Source organism: Bidens hawaiensis, unplaced genomic scaffold (genome assembly GCF_021521415.1).
Source record: "Bidens hawaiensis isolate Kalapana, Puna unplaced genomic scaffold, B.hawaiensis_p1.1 tig00043605_1, whole genome shotgun sequence".
Classification (NCBI taxonomy): Eukaryota; Viridiplantae; Streptophyta; class Magnoliopsida; order Asterales; family Asteraceae; genus Bidens; species Bidens hawaiensis.
The window spans coordinates 59,886-83,928 of NW_027497738.1; the positions used below are offsets into that span (position 1 = coordinate 59,886).

At 38.0% G+C, this 24,043-nt stretch overlaps 1 pseudogene across 1 annotated transcript in view; it reads right to left on the reverse strand.

Moving 5' to 3' along the window:
- Positions 1 to 23,822, reverse strand: part of LOC143594419 (delta(7)-sterol-C5(6)-desaturase-like) — a 63,577-nt pseudogene extending 39,755 nt beyond the window's left edge. The window contains exons 1-3 of the transcript XR_013146331.1: positions 23,564 to 23,822; positions 20,400 to 20,701; positions 20,007 to 20,319 (exon numbers count right to left, since the gene is read on the reverse strand). The product of XR_013146331.1 is annotated as a delta(7)-sterol-C5(6)-desaturase-like (transcript). The remainder of the gene's footprint in view (positions 1 to 20,006; positions 20,320 to 20,399; positions 20,702 to 23,563) is intronic.
- Positions 23,823 to 24,043: the final 221 nt, after the last annotated feature.

Consider the following 24,043-nt stretch of genomic DNA (forward strand, 5'->3'; position numbering starts at 1 on the left):
TTACCTACTGGCTAAACGAAATTTTGACAGGGCGTCCCCTATTTTTCGTCTGCTTTCCCGTCGTGCTTCCTAAATAATTAAAACCGCACACAACCAATAATAAAACAAGATAATAATACTGAAAATGGCTCGGGTAAATAAATAGCCCATGAAACCATCAAGTCACAAACAAACAAAGTAGGAAATAAAAATGTCTAAACAAACATCCCATAATAAGCATAAAAACATAAAGTACACCATCCGCCCATACTACCATAACGTAGAGCTGCTATCATCACCGCTACAAGTTGTTGTTGTTGCTGCTGCTGCTGAACAACATTAGAATAAATAAAGATCCAACTAACTTGATAAAAAGGTCCAAATGATCTTTTACCTATGAAAATTAGCTTATATGAATTAGCTTTTGGCTGTTGTTTTCATTTTCATGTGGTAAAACTAAAACAACTTTGAGACAAGGTAAAGAATCCTCAACTGCTTACATTATTGAGTTATCGTAATTCTTTCTTTTTGAAGGGTCTTAATTCCATTAATTTTGGTGATAATAGCTTCTTGGTATAAACGTTGTGTGATCGGTATAATCTAAGGGGACATCACCTGTACCTTGGCTGGGCAAGATGCAGATGGCATAATGAAGGACTATGCAACCGTCAATTTGCAGCCATGGCCTAACCCAAATCTTCTTTGTCTTGATTCGCCAGTTGCTCGTTTACCACCTTAGATTTAAATTATTAATTGGGAAAATTGGTTTGTCTGTTGTGGTTAAGATTAAGACGCTAGACACTATCTCATATCGACACAAAAAACTTCGAAGTGGTTATGACCGTAATAGATATGAGCAGGGGTGCAGGACCCATCTCATGGAGTGTATTTCAATTTTGCATAGGACTCTTCTACAGATAATGGAAATGACACTTCTCTAACATAAGGACACTCACATGTTCAATTTTGCATTTGATTTTCAGTTTTCAGTGTTCAAAAAAGGGTCAACATAAGGTACTAATAGGAAGCAATAATAATAAATTCTAGTTGTTTAATCCTGGTGTTGTTGGCACAATTGTTGTTTGGCCTAAGTGTAAAGCCCAACCCAAGAATTATTAGGGTTTATTATATTCGGTAATGTCTTGACTAGCAAGTTTGGTTAGTCTATATAAGCCGAGTTATGATTAGACATTATAGAGTATGAAGTTGATGCAACTGAGTTAGGGTTCATCAAGAGTCAAACCGAGTTAGGGTTTGAGGGTTTGTAATCAGTTTTTTGAGTTATATTTTCTGATTGGTATAAACGAGAGTTAGTCGTTTTATTCGTGTTGATTATCGATCTGGGACTTGAGGTATGTTGTGTTTTATTATAGTGCACGTTTAAATAATATTTTAAATTTATAAAAATGATAATTACGTTTAGCTAAATGCATACAATAGGTACTTAAGTAGACTTATCATATATAGTATGGCTTACGTAACAACAAAGTATCAAACCCAAAAGACCCGAGTTTTAGTACTCAACTTTTAGTTGAAAATTAATTGCTTAGTTGATTTGTGAGATCTGCAAGATAAAATAAAAACGTGGAAAATAGATATTAATAGAAAAGTATATGTAGAGAATGCCAAGACATGATTAGTTTAGTGATGTGGAAAGCGTATTACGTGTTCCAAGTAACTTTGTTAACGAATTATCTTCTTGAGGTTATTATGGAGGTGCTTCTGTTCCGAGGAAACGATCCACACCCAACTTTTTGGGAAGCTTATTGAAGAAACCACCAAAAGGTTGTTTTTTATTTATAGTAAACTTGATAAAACACTGGCTGTCGCTACTTACGAGGTCGTTTAACCCTTGTTTGAAATATTTGTAAATGATGACTAATCTTAATAAAATGTGCGGTATTATAATATTAGGAGATACATACATATAGACCATATACTTCCTAACGTGAGTTTACCAACTCTTGGTTCGAGCTAAAGCCTAGCATATAGATCGTGCAGGCGATGTCGGATAACTGATGATTGGGTAAAAGTTAGTTAGTATTATATATTAATTAGTTATATTTAGGTAAATAATCGAATGAACATTGGTACTTCAAACATTGTTCACGTGTTTCAGGACATTGGAGGCTATGGAGCTTACTGAGGATATTTACGGGCTTGGAACGAAGATCGAGAAGTGAGAGATTGGACGTGCACGCATAACGAGGCATTCAAGAAAAGAAAAAAAATGAAAATCTGAAGTTTTACATCTTCGCGATACGCGAAGATGCAAAGAAGGGCAACTTTGCGATACGCGAAGTTGCAGGATGTCGGCCGCGACTATTTTGTCCTTCGCGATACGCGAAGAAGCATGCTGTCCATCTTCGCGATACGCGAAGATGTTTAAGTCGGCCTAAAAATTAGGTTTTGCCTTATATAAACCCTTTAACCTCCCCATTCGGATATAGACGACTTCCAGAGGCAGAAGAGGTGTTCTAGGGCGACTTTCATCCATCCCGAAGCTTCCGGTTTATCCTACGATCGTATGTTCATCAAGATAAGTGCTTTAACGATTATGTCGATGTCCGGCTAGTCGTGTGTGTTCGTTCTAGGCTAAGGTTTTGTGTAATATACTGTTATGATCAGATTCTTGTGCTTCATGAATATACCTTGATTAATTTTATATGAATTTGTCTTGCTTAGTTGATTATTTGGGTGATTAAAGTTTGTGTTTGCGATTATTGATTTGTGTAACGTTTGTTTGGTTGTTCATCAACATTTAGGGTTTAAGCTCTTGTGTCATTGAACTAGAATTATCAAACCTTATCATTGAGTTAGTTGTCCTAGACATAGATTTGACAATTGTGGAGTCCGGGTTCATTTGTGTCAACAATTCGTTTAGGGTATCGTTTGTCATCATAAATCAAACCATAGGACTAGCAATTATTACAAAACCAAAGACTAGAGAATCTGTGATTGACGTATGGAACACATAACCCAAACCTAGAATGAATACTTTTAATTAATGTTGTTTACAAATCTTTTTAAGTAATTATTTAGTTTTAATTAATCTTTTTCTAAAAACCGCTTGACATCATCTGTCTGACTTAGTTTAATAATTAAATTAGTAGTATTAAAATTAGCACTTTCCTTGAGTCCTTGAGGAGGCGACCTTACTTACCCGTACTTATTATAGGTATTTAAGTCTTTAAAATTGATTGTTTGAGTAGACCGCGACAGCCTACGTCAAAATGGCGCCGTTGCCGGGGACTCAACGCGCTTAGTGCTAGTTTAGTTTAGTTTAATTTCTTTTCTTCGTTGATTTTACGCTGGTTGTGCTTGTTTGTGGTGTGTAGTTAATCTTTCAGGATTGATGCATACGAGGTTTGCTCGAGACAAGGAGGTGTTGCAGTTTGATCCCGAGATTGAGAAAGCCGCGAGAAGAAACCGAGCAAACCAAAAAAGGGGTGAAACTTCAAGACCGAAAGAAGAAGACATGAATCATCAAGAAGATAACACCTACCTGGTTCCACCTATTTCAACCTGATGACCTTAACCCGCCGCACAATCAAGAACAACCTATTCCACAAAATATCCCACAAAATATCCCACAAAACATTCCACAAAACCCACCAATCCATGACCTACCACCATTCAACCCACCCATTCACCAAAACCGAAACCCGAGAGTTCAAAGAAGATATCAAATGAGAGATGATCGTTCAATCAGGTCTGAACCACCGCACAATAGAGTCGAGTTCGAGTATGATCGGCGGAGGGGATTTGACGATTTTGATGAGTTTGAGGATGAAGAAGAGATGGAGGATGATCGGGGGGGGGGGGGGTCCGTATTATAGAAGACCACAACAACAACCCCCTCCCGTTCAACAACCAAGAAACCGTCGAGAAAGAAGACGACAAGAGATTCCCGAGCCACAGTTTCCCGAGTATGAATTTAACGATGGAGTCCCGAGGGCATTCGTTCCACCGCCTGTTCGGGGGGTTCAAAGCCACTTCATTCCACAAGTGGCCACGAACCCGCTTCCCATTGTGATTCCGGTTAGAGAAGGAAGAACGTTTTTAGTGAGGCAAAGCAACCTGACCGGGATGCCTACTTTTCATGGGAAAGCATCAGAAGAACCGTACTTGCACTTGAGCGAGTTTAATGCGATTTGTGCCACCATCTCGAGTCAAGGATTTACTGCTGATGAAGTCAAGCTAGTTGTATTCCAGTTCAGCCTTAAAGATCTAGCAAAGCAGTGGTTCTTATCCTTACCGTTAGCAAGTATCTATATGTGGCAAGACCTGGCTCAGCAATTCTTAGACAAGTACTACACACCACAAAGAACATCTGAGGCCCTAACCTCCATTAGAAACTTTCAGCAAGGGTCGGGTGAGACTTTTCATGAGGCATTTACTAGATTCAAGAGGTTGTTGAGAACTTGTCTGCATCACGGGATTGCGTTATGGGAGTTGATTAAAGCTTTTCATGACGGATTGTCGAGTGACGATGTGCGTGATCTTCAGTCGACCACGAATGGGTCGTTTTTGACTAATGATAAGAATGTAGATTGGCAACACCTAGAGCGACATGCAATGAACTCGAAAAGGCAAGCTCAGTCGAATCGCATGGTAAAAAGGGCGGTTGTGAAAGCAGTGGATAGTGGTAAGTCGGATGATCGTATGGCTAGGTTGGAGAGAAAATTGGATCAATTGATGGGTGTGGGAGTGAAAGATAAAGGCAAGTCAGGAAAGGCGTATCCAGTTTGTGAGGGATGTGGTGGAAATAGGCCATGTAGTGGCGACATGTGGAGTTGTGATGGAGGACGAAGAGAAGGAAGAAGAGGAGGTGAACTTTTTTCCAGGGTGAGAAGAGGTACAACAACAATAATATGAATTCAAACACGTATCACCCGGGCCTCCGAAACCATCCCAACTTCAGTTATGGAAACCCGAACACGCAACAAAACCCGAATTTTCAAGGTAATTCTCAAAAAGCAAATTATCAGTCAAATCAGCGGAAATATGGGAACGAGAGGGGTAGCGGTAAAGGCGGGTATAATCAAAAGGAGTCTGGGGGGTATAACAAGAGTTATCAGAAAAGTTATCAGCAGGGTCAGTAAAGTCAAGGGGCGGATCAAGGTCAAAGTTCTTCGCAAGATTCGGAAATTCTGACACTTTTGAAATATTTGTGCCGAAGAATGGAGATTCAAGAAAAAGGCAAACACCGCAAGAGATAAGCAAATGAGTCAATTGGCTGAGGAGATGGCCACATTAAAGAAAGATCCGAAGAAGCTATCGAGTGACACATTGAAGAATCCGAGCCATCAGAGTAGCAGTTCATTAAATGGTAAAAACGTACACGTGAGTGCAATCACCATTGAAGATCATGGGGTGAACGACACAGTTGAAGAATTAGAAACAGGGGCACCACTTATCCCCATTCAAATTGGCGAGTTCAAGACCACCATGGCGTTAGTTGATTATGGGGCGAGTGTAAGTGTTCTACCGGGCAGTGTTTATGACCGGTTTGAGTTTGGACCTTTACAAGAAGTTGACACCACATTAGTGTTAGCTGATTTCACTCGAAGACGGCCCCGAGGGAAGTTGGTTGGAGTTGCAGTAAAGGTTGGTGATTTTTACTATCCTGAAGATTTTCTTATTTTGGATTATGAACCGGTAGAGAATGAAGAAGAGCCGAGAGTGATATTAGGGAGACCGTTTTTGGCAACATCAAATGCTCAAATCAATTGCCGAGACGGAACAGTATGCATGACCTTTGGTAATCGTAAGTTAGTTTTGCATATTTTTTCAAATTCATTTGATTATTCTTGTGAAAATAAATCTTCTAGGTCAAGTGCTACTAACACGTGTCTTCCTCAAGTGCTACTAAAGGTTGGTGATTTTTACTATCCTGAAGATTTTCTTATTTTGGATTATGAACCGGTAGAGAATGAAGAAGAGCCGAGAGTGATATTAGGGAGACCGTTTTTGGCAACATCAAATGCTCAAATCAATTGCCGAGACGGAACAGTATGCATGACCTTTGGTAATCGTAAGTTAGTTTTGCATATTTTTTCAAATTCATTTGATTATTCTTGTGAAAATAAATCTTCTAGGTCAAGTGCTACTAACACGTGTCTTCCTCATGTAAGTGAGGATGACACCAAAGAAGAAAGTTTTGTGTTTGATAGGTCGAAGCGGGAAAGAGAAAAAAAGGAGCTAAATGCGGTAGAGATACGTGTTGCAGAGGTGGCAAAGTCAGGTGATGATTTCAAACATGCAAGAAAAAAGGTGGTCCATAATGAGACGGACAAAGCAAGTAAGAAAAAACCGCCAAAGAAGGAGAAAGTGAGGAAGCCACTATGTTGGAGGTGGAGTGTCATGGACAATTTACCATTATGTTGGAGGAGTAACAAGAACGAGGTGGAGGAAGGTAAGCACTCCATTAGACCACCATAACCAATAAATCAGGTAACGGTCTGGCTGAAGACCTTAACAAAAACTTAGCGCTAACCGGGAGGCAACCCGGCCTTGTATTCAGGTACATGTATATTTTTGTTGTATTTGAACTTTGTGGGTGTAGTTCACTATAAACCCTCACGAGACCATACTCGTCCACCCGGGCTACCGGGGGGTTTAAAGGGCTTCACTACAAAAAAATTAAGCATTAGCGGCAACAGGGCCTTTAGCGGCGACATTCCCGTGATCCGCGTTTTTATTTTAAGAAATAATCTGGGCCGTTGATAGGTGATTTGATCCTACGGCTAGGGTTTTCTTTCAGCGCCGTCGCCGCTAATAAGTGTTTGGCAATACCCGGGAATTACATCTGCTTTCCCTCCCTTTTCTCCATCACAATTCATCTCGATCTAGCCTCCCAAACAGTCGTCTGCTTCCTTCTCCGTCACCCAAACAGTTGTCGGGCTTCCGTCGCGGGCTTCGCCGTGGTATGTCTTCATCTTTTCGCACTTTTATCTCCGGCATCAGTCCACTCACTTTTATCTTCACCATGGGTTGTATATGTTAGGTGCTTCTCCTCCGACACCGGCCACCACTACCGTCTCCATCTGTGCTGCTCCTCCGACACCGGCCACCCGTCTGTGCTGCTCCTCCGACACCGGCCACCTGTCTGTGCTGCTCCTTCGACATCGACCACCACTACCGTCTCCGTCTGTGCTGCTCCTCCGACACCGGCCACCACTCGATCCGACGCTACCGTCTTCGTCTCAACAACCGTAAGATATATATTCTTTATTTATGTATATTAGCTATATATTTATTAAGTTTATCAATTGCTATATGCAGATAAAATTATATGTATTTGTATACCGTTTATATATTATATATATGTTTTATTTATGTATATATTAGCTATATATTTATGTAAATAACGCCTATATGTTGAAATTGCCTGAAAATTGTTAGAAAATTGCTTAAGATTGCTGAATGGTGGTGCGAATTGGGGCTAAATTTGTGTGAATCGCTGAATGGTATTATTGAAAATTGGCGTTATTGAGGCTGAATTTTGATAATTGGGGTTGAATTTGTGTTATTATATTGTATTGAATGGTGGTATTATATTGAAAATTGCTGAATGGTATTTAAAACCCGTTAGTTAACTCAAAGATAACTCATACCCAGCTCATTGAATTGCTTTATATATAACGGTAGCTAACTCAAATACGCGTTAATCCTAGTTCTAAATACACTAAACTACTATAAAATATAAATCTGTTATATCTAATACAAAGAAGTGTATATAGATATAACATATTAACAATTCGAATATAAATTTCATTATACAGACAAGCTAGTTTATGTGGTTACGACTCTATAGTCAAGTTTCGTTGTTACGAAATTGATATTCATTTTATCTTTGTTTACATCTTTTCCACTCATTTTAATCATCGTGACCACGAACTTAGAATACCCGCCCAAAATTGATTTAGAAATCAATTTTGGGTTTTCCCCTTTTTGGGACTGCCTTTTGAATACTTTATCTCATTTAGGATGTGAATGTGTATTACATGATTGTTGATTTAAGAAAGATTCGGTTGTCATTTTCCTTTTGATATATATATATATATATATATATATATATATATATATATATATGTATATGTATATGTACTTGGGAGCTAAGGGGAAATGCTGCCGAATTTTTCTTAAACAAACAATCGTGTAATACATGTTCATATATGAGATAAAGTATTCAAAAGGTGGGTTTAGCAGCCTACCCTTGTAAATACTTAATCGGCCATCCAAACAATCTTCTAATATTTTCCCGTAGCAAGAAACCCTAAATTATGTTTCAGTTGTATGATCATGTCCGCCGATAAAAATTGGATTTCCAATCCAAGCATTAGATCAACTGAGTATCAGCAAGGACTCCAGTCTTTTATCGAGATGTGCAAAAACCAAGTTGATAGCAGAGGCTTTGTAAGATGTGCGTGTTCAAAATGTCAGAATTCTTTAGTAATACCTTACAAAACTATGAAAGGTCATATGCGTGCATATGGATTTTGTCGGACGTACACTGAGTGGATCTAATGGCGAAAGTTTAATTCATCCAGTTGTGATTGTAGACGAGATTACGCCGACTAACGATATAGCCGACGTTATCGAAGACGTTATGAATGAGTGTAGGGAAGAGGATACCAATGTTGATGATAGGGACTCGGGGTTTAGACAGTAGCGATGTCCGTGATGATTTTGAAGAGCTGTTAAAGGAAGCCCAATTAGAATTATATCCTGGTTGTACCAAGTTTTCTTCCCTCGACTTTTTAGCAAAGCTTATGCATATAAAGGTGAAAAAAAAATGGACTAATAGTTCGCTTGATGAGCTATTCGAGCTGTTGCAATCTTCACATCCAGAAGGCAACAAGATTCCCGCTTCGCATTATGAAGCGAAAAAGACATTAAAGAAGATTGGCTTGGGGTATGAGTCGATAGATGTGTGCAAAAATGACTATGCTCTCTTCTAGGCAGAAGACCAATCGTTGCAGAATTGTCCTGTTTGTAACGAGAGTCGGTGGGTTGATACAAAATCAAAGGGCAAAAAGGTACCTCACAAGGTGTTACGATACTTTCCTTTGACTCCCAGACTAAGAAATGATATGGCACAGTACCGGGCGATCAGAAGATGGTACGATGCGTCATCCTGTCGATGGATCTTCATGGAAAGAATTTGATAAAAAGTACCTTAATTTCTCAAGGGAACCCCGAAATGTTCGCCTAGGGCTTGCATCTGACGGCTTCAATCCGTTTGGTAACATGTCTTTGGCTCATAGCACGTGGCCAGTTGTACTCACCACATACAATTTGCCTCCATGGCTATGCATGAAAGAGTCCTCATTCATGTTATCCTTGCTAATTCCTGGCCCTAAATCACCCGGAAAGGACATGGACGTTTTCCTTAAGCCCTTGGTGTGTGAGCTTAAGCATTTGTGGCAAGAATGCGTACGTACTAAAGACGCGGCGACAAACACATTCTTCACAATGAAGGCGGTGCTATTATGGACCATAAACGACTTTCCAGCTCGTAGTAGTCTATCTGGTTGGAGCGGGCAGGGCTACAAGGCATGCCCGACTTGTAATGAAGACACTCCTTCAATGCATGTAACAAATAAAGTCATATATGTCGGTCACCGCCGATTCTTACATGCTAACAATGCGTGGAGAAAAAGTTTGGACTTTAACGGCAAGCCTGAGACAAGATCCCCTCCGAAACAATTTAGTGCTGCTGACATAGAAGATCAACTCAGTCGTCTACTTTATCGTGTACCAGGCAAGCATCCCGATTTTGGAGGTGTTAAAAGAAAGTGAGAGGATTTCGAGTTAAACTGGAACAAACGAAGCATATTTTTTTGAACTTGGGTATTGGTCCTCTCTCCAGCTGAAGCACAACTTAGATGTAATGCATATCGAAAAAAATGTGTGCGATAGTTTACTGGGTAATCTTCTAATAAACGATAAAACCAAAGACACGGCAAATGCACGAGTCGACTTGAAAAATTTAAATATTCGAAGAACACAATGGTTGGAACGAAAGGGTAACAAGTTTTATAGGCCCCACCCAAAATACTCATTAATGGTCGGTGATCAAAAGCTTTTCTGTCAATTTATAAAGGATGTTAAACTGCCGGATGGGTTTGGATCTAATATCAGCAAGAGAGTCACAGATAACAACTCTAACATTACTGGGTTGAAATCTCATGATTGTCATATTCTCATGCAACGCTTGTTACCGATTGGTGTTCGAGGGTTTTTGACCAAAGATATTTATACGCCTAAGTAGACCTTTGCATGTTCTTTAAGCAGCTTTGTTCAAGAACACTATTGGTAGATGATATGAAGAAAGCAAAGAAAGCCATTCTTTTGATATTGTGCAAGTTAGAGTTGATATATCCTCCAGCGTTTTTTGACATTATGGTTCATTTAGTTTTGCATTTACCAAATGAAGCACTTCGTGGAGGTCCAGTCTGTATGAGATGGATGTATCCGTTTGAAAGGTATATGAAAAAACTAAAACATTATGTCAGAAACAAGGCAAGGCCAGAAGGTTCTATAGCTGAAGGTTATGTTGCTGAAGAGGCTCTATCATTTTGTTTGATGTATCTTCGAGGTGTTCAAACTCGGTTCAATCGCCCCGACAGAAACAAAGATGCCGTTGTCGAAAAAACTAAGTTGTGGGTGTTTGAGTCTAAATGTCGCCCGGCTAGCGCAAAGAAGATCAAATATCTTACTATCAACTAGAAGCTCAATTTCGAATGGTTTGTCCTCGATAGCTGTCAAGAAGTTAGGGACTATATGAAGTAAGTGCTCATCTATTTAACTTTTTATAATCTGTTAAGTATTTTCTCTTTCCTTATTGGGTATATATTTTTGTCGTTGACTTAGTGAATTCAAATATGAACATCCCCAAGATGACGTTAAAACTAAATTTCCGAAGTGGTTTCTCGAGAAGGTAATCCATATAATATGTTAGGTATTTCCCTTTTCATTTAGTTATGCATTTACCCGATGAAGTAATACATTATTCTATATTTAGTTATATTCGATGAAAGTACAAAATTCTTCTGAATTCCACCCAGAGTTGTATGCTCTTTCAATGGGTGCGGAAATAAATGCCTTTACTTACAGTGCTTGCATAGTCAACGGTGTTCGGTTTATGGTGCGTGGTCGTGACGTAGAACGAACAACGCAAAACTCTGGGGTTCTAGCAGAAGGAGTGAACCATGAGAAATACTATGGTCAAGTAGAAGAGATCATTGAGTTGTGTTATGGAAATGGGTATTCAACTGTCCTATTTCGGTGCAAGTGGTTTGATACTCGAAGGGGTGTTAGACATGATAATAATATCACCATTATCAACACAGAGCACGAATGGGACAAAGAAGATCAACTCATATTTGCTTCGCAAGTCAAACAAGTGTTTTACATTCAAGAACCTTGTCGAGGAAACCAAAATAATAACCACCGATGGGTTGTCGAGAATGTTAATCATCGAAAAATTTGAGATCTACCGCGTTGAAAATGCTCAAAATGTTGACAATGACTTAGTAGAAGATCTTGATGTTGTTAATAACAATTCTTCATCTAATTGTTTACTTTCCATTGACTTTACTCAATACTTGTTAAACACGTCTTCTCATGTCACTGTGGGTGAGAAGTCAAGTGAAGTTAATCCGCCAACGGTTACCGCTAATACATTGTCTGATGACGAGAGTGATAATGACGAGGATGATTTTGAGTACGACACGGAGGGATTGGAGGCAGACACTGAAGAATCCGAGGGAGAGTTTGATTAAAGTAATAGTTGATTAAAATAATAGTTGTAAAAGTAGCAATACACAAACCGGGGGGGACGGGGGGACGGCATCCTATAGTAGCTATGGCTACAAAAATGTAATGACTTATATTTTTACACACACATACAAAAATTATATATATATATATATTTATTGTTTGCATATTAATATTTAATGTTATACAGCGCCTGAACGAGCTCCAAGTTTTTACGAAAGCTCATTGTCGACGTGATGGCACTTTTGATAGTGAGGTGGCGGAGCGTCAATATATATGTATTTATTAAAGTATATTTTTCACATATATTTATTAAAGTATATTTTTCAAATATATTAATCATCTTTTGTGTTGTTGTAAAATATAGAATGAATTAAAGAGCGAGATCGAGGAGCAAACTGAGCCTAATAGCGAAGGCGAATTTGAAGAAACTGATGGGCCGATTTCAAATGCGGTCGGAATATTTGAAAAGGTGTTGGGTCGTCGACGCGGGTGTACGAGAGGTATTGGGGCCTAAACCTTCTATAGCCACATCTTCGAGTGTCGCGGATCAATGTGATAAGGAGCCGACACCACAGCCATTCTTTACACCGGTAAAAATATATATATATTTTTTATCTTGGTAATTTGGTTTAGGTAATTTTGACCCATACATGTTAGTAATTAATTATTCTTTTTACTTATAGGCTCAACTACATCGAATTTTTAGCGACCCGGAGTTTCTAGCTCGTATGTCACAACATAATGCCTCGGCCTCATCGAACAAGGTATCAAGGAATCATGATGATCTATTCAACCAAGACGACATGGATGAGGAAGAGTGAGAGTATATTGGACGATGTTTTATCTAGACGATTGTAATGTTTAATACGATTGTAATGTTTAACTACTTAGACGATGTTTTATGCTTCTGATATATGCGTATGAAATTTTTTGGATTTGTGTTGTTTTGAAAATCTGGAAATTATCGTGAAATGCAGGAAAACTGGTCAGGAAAGGAACCGAAAATAGAGCAGCGCTGGACTGCATGCTTGCTACTATTAACGGCGACATTTGACTATTAGCGGCGACGGTGGTCGCCGCTAAAACCTTACATATTAGCGGCGAAAGATATTATTAGCGGCGACGGGCACTTATCAGCGGCGACATGTGACTATTAGCGACAAATTATCAGCGGCGACATGTCGCCGCTAATACTATTCGCGGCGATTTTTACTACTATTAGCGGCGACATATGTCGCCGCTAATACGTAGTTTTCTTGTAGTGCTTGTTGCATACGTTAAATACAACCATGATTCCTACGAAAGTGAGTTAGGTCTTTTAACGTTTTTACTCGTTTAACAAATTTGGTTATGAATTTAATTAATATTGGTTGGTAATATAAAATTAACGGTTTTGCAAACGGATTAAAAGACCTATATTTTTAACATTTGTGAGAAGCTTGCTTCTATATGTTTGAGAGTTTGCAGATTTTATTTTGAGAGTTGAGGAGTTAAGTTCACCTAGAGATCACCGAGGGCACGAGAGTTGCACATGAGAGTTTTCTTTTCTATCAGGTGATTTCGCTTTCATAACCTTCTTTGTTTTATTAGTATTTGTGTTAAAAGTGTAATTGTATTTGTGTATATTTAGTAATAACCACTATCACATTAGGCCCGGTTTTTAAAATTGTCACAGTAAATTTTAACCCCGTCCTATTTTATTAGTTGCATTTTAAACATTGAGGACAATGTTTGCCTCAAGTGTGGGGATGAGGGAGAAATTGAAAAATTTAAATGTTTAATGTTCCTTGAGTTAAGCTTTTTTGCAAAATAACGGAAAATGATAGAAAAATCGGGGGTTATTTTTCAAAATTATTATATAATATGAGATAAAGAGAACGGGAACACACGTAATGTAAGGCCCCCCTACTCGGGTGCCCTACTTTCTCGCTGGTTGAATTTACTCATTCAGATAATTCGTAAAATCAGAGTTAATTAAAACATTTCGCGAAAATAAAAGTCATTCATTCATTCATAACATAACCTTCTTGTCTTAAAATATCATAACATAAATCCATAAAAGATAAAACATTAAAAGACACGGTGTCTTCTTCATAGCGATGCCAATTAACGCACATTGCCACGTGTCCTCATCAAGCAACTTGTCTCATTCTACTTGCCTGCGTGCATACAAAAAGTCAGCTACGCTGAGTGAGTTCTAGTTAATTAACGTACATTACATCCACTTACTTACCAATACCGTTCGAAGATACGTATTGATACTTACTCATTCGTCTATCATTCAATCATACATACATACATACATTCATACTTTCATACTAACAACATACCTCGGATACTATAAAGATCCGGTCCTCACTTACCTTGGATATTATAAGGGTCCAGTGCCCAACATACCTCGGAATTATAGGATCCGGTATCCTTCATACCTTGGATCTCCTCAGAGTGCAGTCCCTACTTACCTTGGATATTATAAGGGTCCAGTGCCCTACATATCTCGGTTATTATTAGGGCCCGGTGCACTCTAACATACCATACCATTCTAACTTCATTTCATTTCCTTCTAATTCCTTTAACAATAACTAATATAACATCACGTGCATACTAATTAATCAATCCATCACTTTCACATTCATACACAAACATATATCTAATATACACTTACCATTTAAGTTAAGTGTATACATCTAAACACATCGTAGTATGCACACAACCCCGAAAACATAACACATAAAAGGGGCTATAACTCACATGGATCTTGTTACGTTCACCGTTTATAGTAATGCTCTTCCTGAATTGTGCGCGGCTAACTGTTTAACACATATATTCATTAATTAACCACGTACTAACATAATTAATTAGATTCGTATTTATTAGTCTAGCGTACTTGATAGGCTAGGCTCGTTTGTTTGGGCTAACAAATCTAACGAAATAACTTTATTAACGACGGTCTTTATTTTGCGTTCATATCCTCCCATTATTATATCGGGTTATACGGAGATAACGAAGTTGGTTGGTTTGGTTTATTTTGTTGGATTATTTTTGATTAACTAGGAATGGCCCAGTTCACATCGCATGAACCCCTCAGTTCGCTTCGCTTGGACTCGTTTCGCTTGGACTCAGTTCGCTTCGCTTGGATTCAGTTCGCTTCGCTTGGACTTGCTTCGCTTGAACTTTTTCGCTTTGCATGAGTTGGTTCACTTCGCATGAACTTTTTCTCTTCGCATGAGCTGGTTCGCTTCGCATGAACTTTTTTTTTCGCTTCGCATGAGCTGGTTCGCTTCGCATGAACTTTTTCGCATGACCCATTTCGCATAAAAAAAGTATTCACGCGAGATCCAGGATTCGATCCTGTGACCTCTCGCTTCCCATATTGTGTCTCAACCACTCCACCAACATGGTCTTATGTTTAATGTTTATCTTTCCAACCTTTTATACACACATTGGCTGCTCATCATGAGCTCCTTTTCCTTTCCTTTTCCCTTTTTTCTTTTCTTTCTCTTTTCCTTTCTTTTTCCTTCTTCTTTCTTTTTTGTTTACGAGAATTATTATTATTATTATTATTATTATTATTATTATATTATTAGTATTATTATTAATACTTTTATTAATTTATTTCTATTAATATTAACAACTAAAATATAAACTTGGTTAGATTCAAGCTTCAAATATTATATTCTAGGCTTGCAAAGAGCCAAACTCGCGTTAGATCTACAAGTCATGAACGAGCCGAACTTAAGAACGAGTTAAATGAATCCGACCCTCAAAGTTCACATTTTTACGTCAATTTTATATTTTTATTAACCTTTAGGCCCCAATCTATGGCTCTACCAATTTTCATGGAGAACCGACACCAAATGAACCACCTTTACACTACAAACGTACCTCTAGCGAAACTCGTTTTAGAGCTTAAATCTTGACACGAGCTAGATCTTGATTCTTCTTGTTGTTTGGATGCGGAAATCACTAAAACAACTTGGATCTCGTTCTCGGGTTTCAAGGTAGGGAGAGTGTGTGTTGGTAAAAATGGAAAGGTATGGAATTATGAGATCTAGGGATTTAGGGAAGGTTTAAGAGGTATTTATACCCTTAGCTCATGGACCTTAGGCCCATTAATCCACTAAGTCCATGTTTTATTTTTAAGTCCATATCCATTTAAGCCTACCATCTCTCATTTTAATTTATGACTTATTATTATATGACGATTAAATAACAAACTTTATTTAAATATTACTTTTATAATTTCTATAATTCGGACGTTACACATAATTTGAGATGTATTGGTAGGCTCAGCCTTGAGAATGAAATGATAATTTGGTTGTAGACTTAATTGAACTTTAAATGCTTGATTTTTAGTGGGAAAACGCCTTCAGGGTTTTGTTTGTTTAGCTAAGCCCGTGTAAGGACTGGAATGAAAGATTAGGCCCTACTCAAGCCTTACTATTAGATTTGATCACTAAAAATATATTTTAATATGAATAGTTTATAGTACAATGGTTGGATAGGCTTAACATTAGAGTATGCTAAATGGCAGTTTATCTGTCACTTCATAAGTCAATAAACATGATCACAAAAAGTGCTTTAAAAGTACAAATTCACTAGTGACTTGATCATCCACGCTGTTAGTCATATGGGGTCCCCGTGCTCGCGTCTCATTACCAGTAAGAAACGGACCACACGGGACACGTCATATGTAAGCCCTACAGATGAATTCGTGCCTACTCATGTATAGTGATGGACTTTAGGGTATTGCTTGATAACGGGGGTATGTCATGTAGTGGCGGCTATTTACTAGTTGGTTACCTAATTGTACCTTAATCATATCTAATGGCCATTTTGGTAGACTTTAATACTTAAGTTTGGGTTTTGGTTCTGGTTCGATAAAAATATCCAAGATTGTCTTAGCTATTACATATGGGCTTGAAAAATTGTACAAAGTGTGCAAAATTTTGATCATCTAATCTCAAGGTTTAAATAAAAATTTGGGTGGTCTGGTTCGGTAAAACTATAATTAAGCATGGTTAGGTGACTTCAGGGCTTTGAGGTGTGGGTTCCATTTTAATCATATAAACTAATAAAACTGTCACACCTTATTTTTCCCGGTATGTATTAAGGCGTTGGTCGCATTCGTGGTTTTTGTGTTCTTGTGCTTAATTAAGATAATCTATGAAGTATTTTGAGAATGATCTTTGATTCTGATTCCATTGCAAAGTCTTTTACGGGACGAAAAAGGATAAGTATGGGGATGTGATGGTTGGGTAAAAGTTAGTTAGTATTATATATTAATTAGTTATATTTAGGTAAATAACCGAATGAACATTGGTACTTCAAGCATTGTTTACGTGTTTCAGGACATTGGAGGCTATGGAGCTTAACGAGGATATTTACGGGCTTGAAACGAAGATCGAGAAGTGAGAGATTGGATGTGCACGCATAACGAGGCATTCAAGAAAAGAAAAAAATAAAAATATGAAGTTTTACATCTTCGCGATACGCGAAGATGCAAAGAAGGGCAACTTCGCGTAGGATATCAGCCGCGACTATTTTTCCTTCGCGATACGCGAAGAAGCATGCTGGGACATTTTCCCGATACGCGAAGATGTTTAAGTCGGCCTAAAAATTAGGTTTTCCCTTATATAAACCCTTTAACCTCCCCATTCGGATATAGACGACTTCCAGAGGCAGAAGAGGTGTTCTAGGGCGACTTTCATCCATCCCGAAGCTTTCAGTTTGTCCTACGATCGTATGTTCATCAAGATAAGTGCTTTAACGATTATGTCGATGTTCGGCTAGTCGTGTGTGTTCATTCTATGCTAAGGTTTTGTGTAATATACTGTTATGATCAGATTCTTGTGCTTCATGAATATAGCTTGATTAATTTTATATGAATTTGTCTTGCTTAGTTGATTATTTGGTTGATTAAAGTTTGTGTTTGCGATTATTGATTTGTGTAATGTTTGTTTGGTTGTTCATCAACATTTAGGGTTTAAGCTCTTGTGTCATTAAACTAGAATCATCAAATCTTATTGTTGAGTTAGTTGTCCTAGACATAGATTTGACAATTGTGGAGTCCGGGATCATTTGTGTCAACAATTCGGTTAGGGTATCGTTTGTCATCATAAATCAAACCATAGGACTAGCAATTATTACAAAACCAAATACTAAATAATCTGTGATTGACGTATGAAACACATAACCCGAACCTAGAATGAATACTTTTAATTAATATTGTTTACAAATCTTTTTAAGTAATTATTTAGTTTTAATTAATCTTTTTCTAAAAACCGCTTGACATCGTCTGTCCGACTTAGTTTAATAATTAAATTAGTAGTATTAAAATTAGCACTTTCCTTGAGTCCCTGAAGAGACGACCTTACTTACCCGTACTTATTATAGGTATTTAAGTTTTTAAAATTGATTGTTTGAGTAGACCGCTACGTCAATAACCAAGTGTTGGCTTAACGCTGATGCGTAGTATAGTAGGATATAGACAACACATGCCACTTTTGAAGCTTGGCAGACGAGGGCCAATCACAAATTGTATGCCTTTCCAACTCTACAAATGGATCAACCTTTACACATGGGATCTCCATACTAGTGCATGCATTTTTACACACCATGGGTATACTAATATACTTGACGTCAATTTCTACCGAGAACATTCACAAGACTAAAGACTAAATTAGTGAAATAAATGTTTCATCCAGAAAGAAAAAGTAGTAGAAAGAATTATCAAGAACATCAACACATCATTTTACTAAAAATGAACTCTTAATTCAATCAAGTTTCATCTCCACCTAAGCAACACAAGCCAAGAATGGCCATTTTAAAATACTTGAGTAATTTCTTTCTCTTTTTTTCTTTTTATTATAGCTATTACGTATGTTTATGGAGTAATCCTAAGGTCCAAACGCCGTTCATAGAGCCTAACTAGGTGATATTTTGATGTAGAAATGTGGAATGAGATGAGTGAAGTGCTGCCTTTTATAGGCCAGGTCGGCTTCTTTGGTATGGCCGTGCTTGTCTTTTTGTCCTCCCATCAATACATGTTTCGTCCTTTGTGCGAATTCTTGTCCATTTGCGGTTAGGAAGCACGCCCTTGACAACCTTGGCACACTCTTACTTGTACTATCTTGTACACGCGTAAAGTCTTGTTAGTTTGGCATCCACTGGGTTTTACCCTAACTTGAGCACGCTAGTGCCTAGGTAAGCAAGCCGTGCTTGATGTTTGGGGAAGGACCTTGTTGATAGATGTTGACTTCTAGGTAAGGCACAACCGTGCTTGGGTAAGCAAGCCTGTGCTGAACATCCGCTGTTCTTCAATGTTTCATCAATTATCCTTGTTTTTCATCATTTCTTTTCATTCTTGAGGATTAAAAGTCTGTGTTTATTATGTAGGAAAGGATTTAGGTAGTATTTTCCCACAATAATGATCCAAAAAGTGTGTTTAAATGAAGATATATATGCAAGTAAATCATGTATAAATGATGACACGTCAAATTACAGTGTGATTTGCAGGAACTGTTAGTCTATGCCATAAAATATTTTGGCAGTAGGTATCCAAACTGTCTGTGGGGTATAAGTGGTATCTATTAGACTATTAGTATTGCAACTTGCAAGGAAGAAGAGTGGTTCCATAAATACTTGGTTAATCAACTATTTAATGTATTATAAGAAGGTTGTGTCTGTGTAAATATGCATTATTATTGTAATATAGTAAGCACAAATATTGTTGTTTATGATTTATGTTCTCTTTTCGTTTTACATTAATTGTTAATTGGTTAGGTCATTTGATATTAAGAAGTCGGATTAAAATTTGATTTACTTTCAAAAATACTGACTTAAATTTGAGTTAGTTTGATTCGATGATCCATAAAACATAATCTAAAATCATTGATGGTTACTACGCAAGCACGCACCACAGCACGCGGGATAAAAAAAACTCATTAGGTTTTGTAACACAAATTTTTTTAGTACACAAATTTAAGGACGGATTGGAGAGGTTAAAAATTTAAAATATTTAGTAAATGTTGTTGTAGTTCTAAGTTCTAACTAAATACATTATTTTCTTATAAAAAAATAATACAAGTAAAACCGATACATTCAATGAAAATACACATACCTGGTCCAAGCAGTTGTAAGATCACCTATATCTAAATTTCTTATATGAGAGAAAGGACCTGATTTAACTATCAAACAGCCATTTACAAACAACATAGAGTCCTAGCGCCTGCCACTAAAAACAGGTTTTGAACCGTTATATATCCTTACTTTGGTCTTCCAACGGATCACAAAGGGTACCAAACATCCAGTCCATCCAAACTGTATAATGCCCATAATTATGACGGTATGTTGTATGATGAATTGTGTGGTACCCTGCACCCATTACCGGCCATAACTTCCCATGAATACAGTCATGAATATTAGCAGTCCATATAGCTTCCAAAAATAATAACACAATATGTGTTGTGAAATGCTTCGGCACGACAAATAGAGCAACGAAATGTGGTACCGCCTGCAGTATCCCGTCGAGAGGGTGGAGCGCCAATCCTGATTTTTTTAAAGAAAAGATTATAAACCAATATGGTTTTTTTGTGTTATTAATAAAGTGTGACAAGGATAATGCTCACCAGCAAATGGAGAAAGGGCATTTTGTTTATTGTAGATATGATGAGTTGCATGAAGGTATTTCTAGGTTTAATGTCGTGCAATTCTCTGTGCGTCCAGTAGATGCCGAACTCAACAAATATTAAGTAGAGTATCAAATAGCAAGTATATGAAAGCAATCCAATATTAGATATACTTGAAAAGCATCTGGTCCATCCATTTTCAACCATGTATTCAGAGATTGTAGGAAGAGCACAGTACCATGGCATGGCCTTCATTGCAACATATATTTGCAGATACATTGCCTTGTTAGAAGGAATAGCATCTGCAGGCCAATAAAGATTTTATATTTTTTAGTAATTGTAACCAAACTTCATTGACTCATTAACAATTTTAAGTGTTCAGAATGGTTCTGTTTGACATTATTACCTTCTTTTATATCTTGAATGGTTATGTTTGACATTATTATTACCTATTTTTATACATATTTAAGTGTTTTGAATGGTTAGGTTTGACATTATAAATTTTTTTATACATATTTAAATGCTTTGAATGGTTAAGTTTGACATTATTACTTTTTTTTAATACATATTTAAGTGTTTTGAAAGATTATGTTTGACGTTATTACTTTTTTTTATACAAATTTAAGTCTTCTGAATGGTTATGCTTGACATTATTGCTTTTTTTACACATACATGCATGATATTATGCAAGGTTTAGTAAAAAATGTCCTTTCATACGGGCCATATGAAAAGGGCAAATGGTCCTACAGGGTTGTATGACATGCAAAAAATGGTTAAAAGGGTCGTATGAGGGACAAATCATATGGCCCGAATGATGCTCTAAACTTAAAAAGAAGTGACTGATGTGACCATTAACAAAGTCATATAAGCAATATGTTATATGACCATTTTTCGCTCTATCATATGGTCTATATGAAGTGGCAGACTCTGGTGTGCCTGCATGATTTGACATCATATTGATGCGACAGACACACAGGCCGTGTGGGGTGGTTTTTGTATAGCATATCATAGCCTAGAAGTGACCTCTTTTTCTAGGTAGGATGTAAAGCAAGTATGCAAAACAGTCCTGCTAACACTCGCATCCTAAACAAATGAGAAGTCTCTTGTGATGGAACGAAGTCTCGTGACGGTTTATTCCATGCTGACATCGGGAGACCATTATTAGGGGTGAAGCTTCTTGGGGGAGTTGTTAGTAAAGACGCCGGATTTATTAGGGGGTTGGCAAAAAAGAGAGCTACTAATGCTGCTGATTTGATGCGTCTTCTTCCAAAACTTGGTGACCCGTAGAGTGAGTTACTTTCGCTTCGATCATGTATGGGTATTGCTAAACTTTTCATCGGTTTGAGAACATGCCAACCTATACACATGATGGAGACAACGTTGTTCTTTGACAAGGGATTGCGTGAGGCGATTGAGGACATTGTAGTTTGTGGAGGTCCTTTCTTTGGAGACCTCCAATGGTGACTTGCGTCCTTACCCATTAAGAATGGAGGTTTATGGTTGTATTCGGCAGTAGAGGCCTCCTCCTATGTGTTTGTAGCCTCGAGACCCCATTCGTGGGTGCTTCAGGATCACATTTTGCGAGACAGTGGTATATATGAGATGGATTTTGATTATTCTTGTGCTTTGGCTTGTCTTCGTGATATGATTCCAAGCGTCGATTAATTTAGCAGTTTCAGTAACAAAGAGGCCATCCCCTCTAAAGCCCAACATGCATTGGCGAGTGCTCTTTTTAGTAAACTGTTCACGACATGGAGTCACACTTTGACATGACAAGTAGACAAAAAGCCATTTTTGAGTATCTACGAGGACCACATGATCAAGATTTTCTTCTTGCTATCCCTATAGATGGGTTAGGCCAACATATGTCTACAACGGAGTATCGAACTATTCTTAAGTATCGCCTCATGATTCCTCTATTCCTAGTTGATGAGATATGTTATGTTTGTCGTAAGGCGTGTTTAGACTCATATGGGGAGCACGCGGTGCATTGTAAAGAGCTCCCAAGGTTCAAGTACTGACACGATCTTCTTAGGGATGTGCTCTTTGACATATTCAAGCGGGCCGGAATTTCTGTTAAGAAAGAAGCACCTGTGAATTTCCTGACTGACTCGTCGGAGGGAAGATCATCTCTTCGATCGGCTGACATTTTGGTGTTTGGATGGATAGGAGGAAAACATGCATGTGTGGATTTAACAGAGATTTCCACTCTGGTGGGCTTAGGGAGTAGTGGTTTCACAGCCAGTCAAGCTGCTTTAAAAGCCACTTTAGGCAAGGTGACTAAAATGAGAAGGCATGTCTTGACAACCAATATGTATTTATTCCTTTTGTTTTTAACGCTTTTGGTTTCTTCGTGTCTGAAGCTGTGGAGTTACCTACCCGTGTTCAACGGGTCATGCATAGTAATGTTATGACTCAAAGATCAGCAAATGTAGTATTTAAAAGATTGGGCTTGTAATTCAAAAGGGGGTAGCGGCGTAGCTTGTTGCCCGCTTGACTTCTGTTTCAATGTAATAAAAAACTTTTAACTTGTGTCATATATAAAATCAGATCCTAAAAATCTAGAATGCTAAATCACTGTGATATGCTAAAGATATATACCCTCAAAGCAAAACTCATAATTCATAATTACGAATCATATTAATATGGTTCAGATCATATTATGACTGAATAATAACAAAGGTAAAAACGAGAAACAATTAAGGGTGATTATTATATACTCAAACACATGTTCTACTAATTAAGCCCTGCTTGCGGTGTGCACATATAATGCATATATGCGTGGGCCCTTGGGTGGGCAAAAGTGAAATTGCACTAATTTTGACGTTATTTTACTAATTTTGTGAAAATAGCGTTAAAAATGACGTAAGGTTAATCAGGCATCATGTGGTGGCGTTGATAGCCGAAAGACAAGGCTGCATGCACCAATCGGCTTGGGTGTCGATGGTTGAGTGTTATGTGTCTTACGTCCAAAGCTTGATGCAAAACCACTATTGAGCCGAGGGTCTCACTGGAAGCAGCCTCTCTATTCCTATGGGGTTGAGGTAAGGCTGTCTACATCTTACCCTACTCAGACCCTACCATAGCTTTGCTATTAGTGGGATTTACTGAGTACGATGATGATGATGTTCTGCTAATTCTTGAATGATAAAACTCTGGCTGACCTTTGGGAAGATAAACATTACGCTTAATGTGGTAGACGTAAAAGCACCAAAGGAAGCCGGAGATGAAGTAAAGAAGGGTGGCCGCAATGCAGGTACGCAGCCACCCTTGAAGGAAGTGTGGGAGTGGGGCCCACAGTTTATCCGGTAGTAAACTCCCAAGCACTATCTGATTGTACAACGTCGTCTCGTTTACGAAAAGTCCCAAGTAGTGGTCGTCCATCTGTGAGTCAGATTCCGGTGATGATTTGGGAGGTTGAAAGAAAGAGTGTGGAAGTGGAATGAAAGTGAGTCGGTTGGTTTATCTGCGGACTTTATAAGACAACGTCGCACGATTACCATTGACCAGTGTTACATAGTCATACAGGGGCAATGTGAGTTGGGCTCTTCCTTTTCAAATACATTGGCATATTCTAAAGTTTTCCTTTTTTTTATTCCTACTTTTTAAGAAAGATATTTCCTTTTATTCTAAAGTTTTCCTTT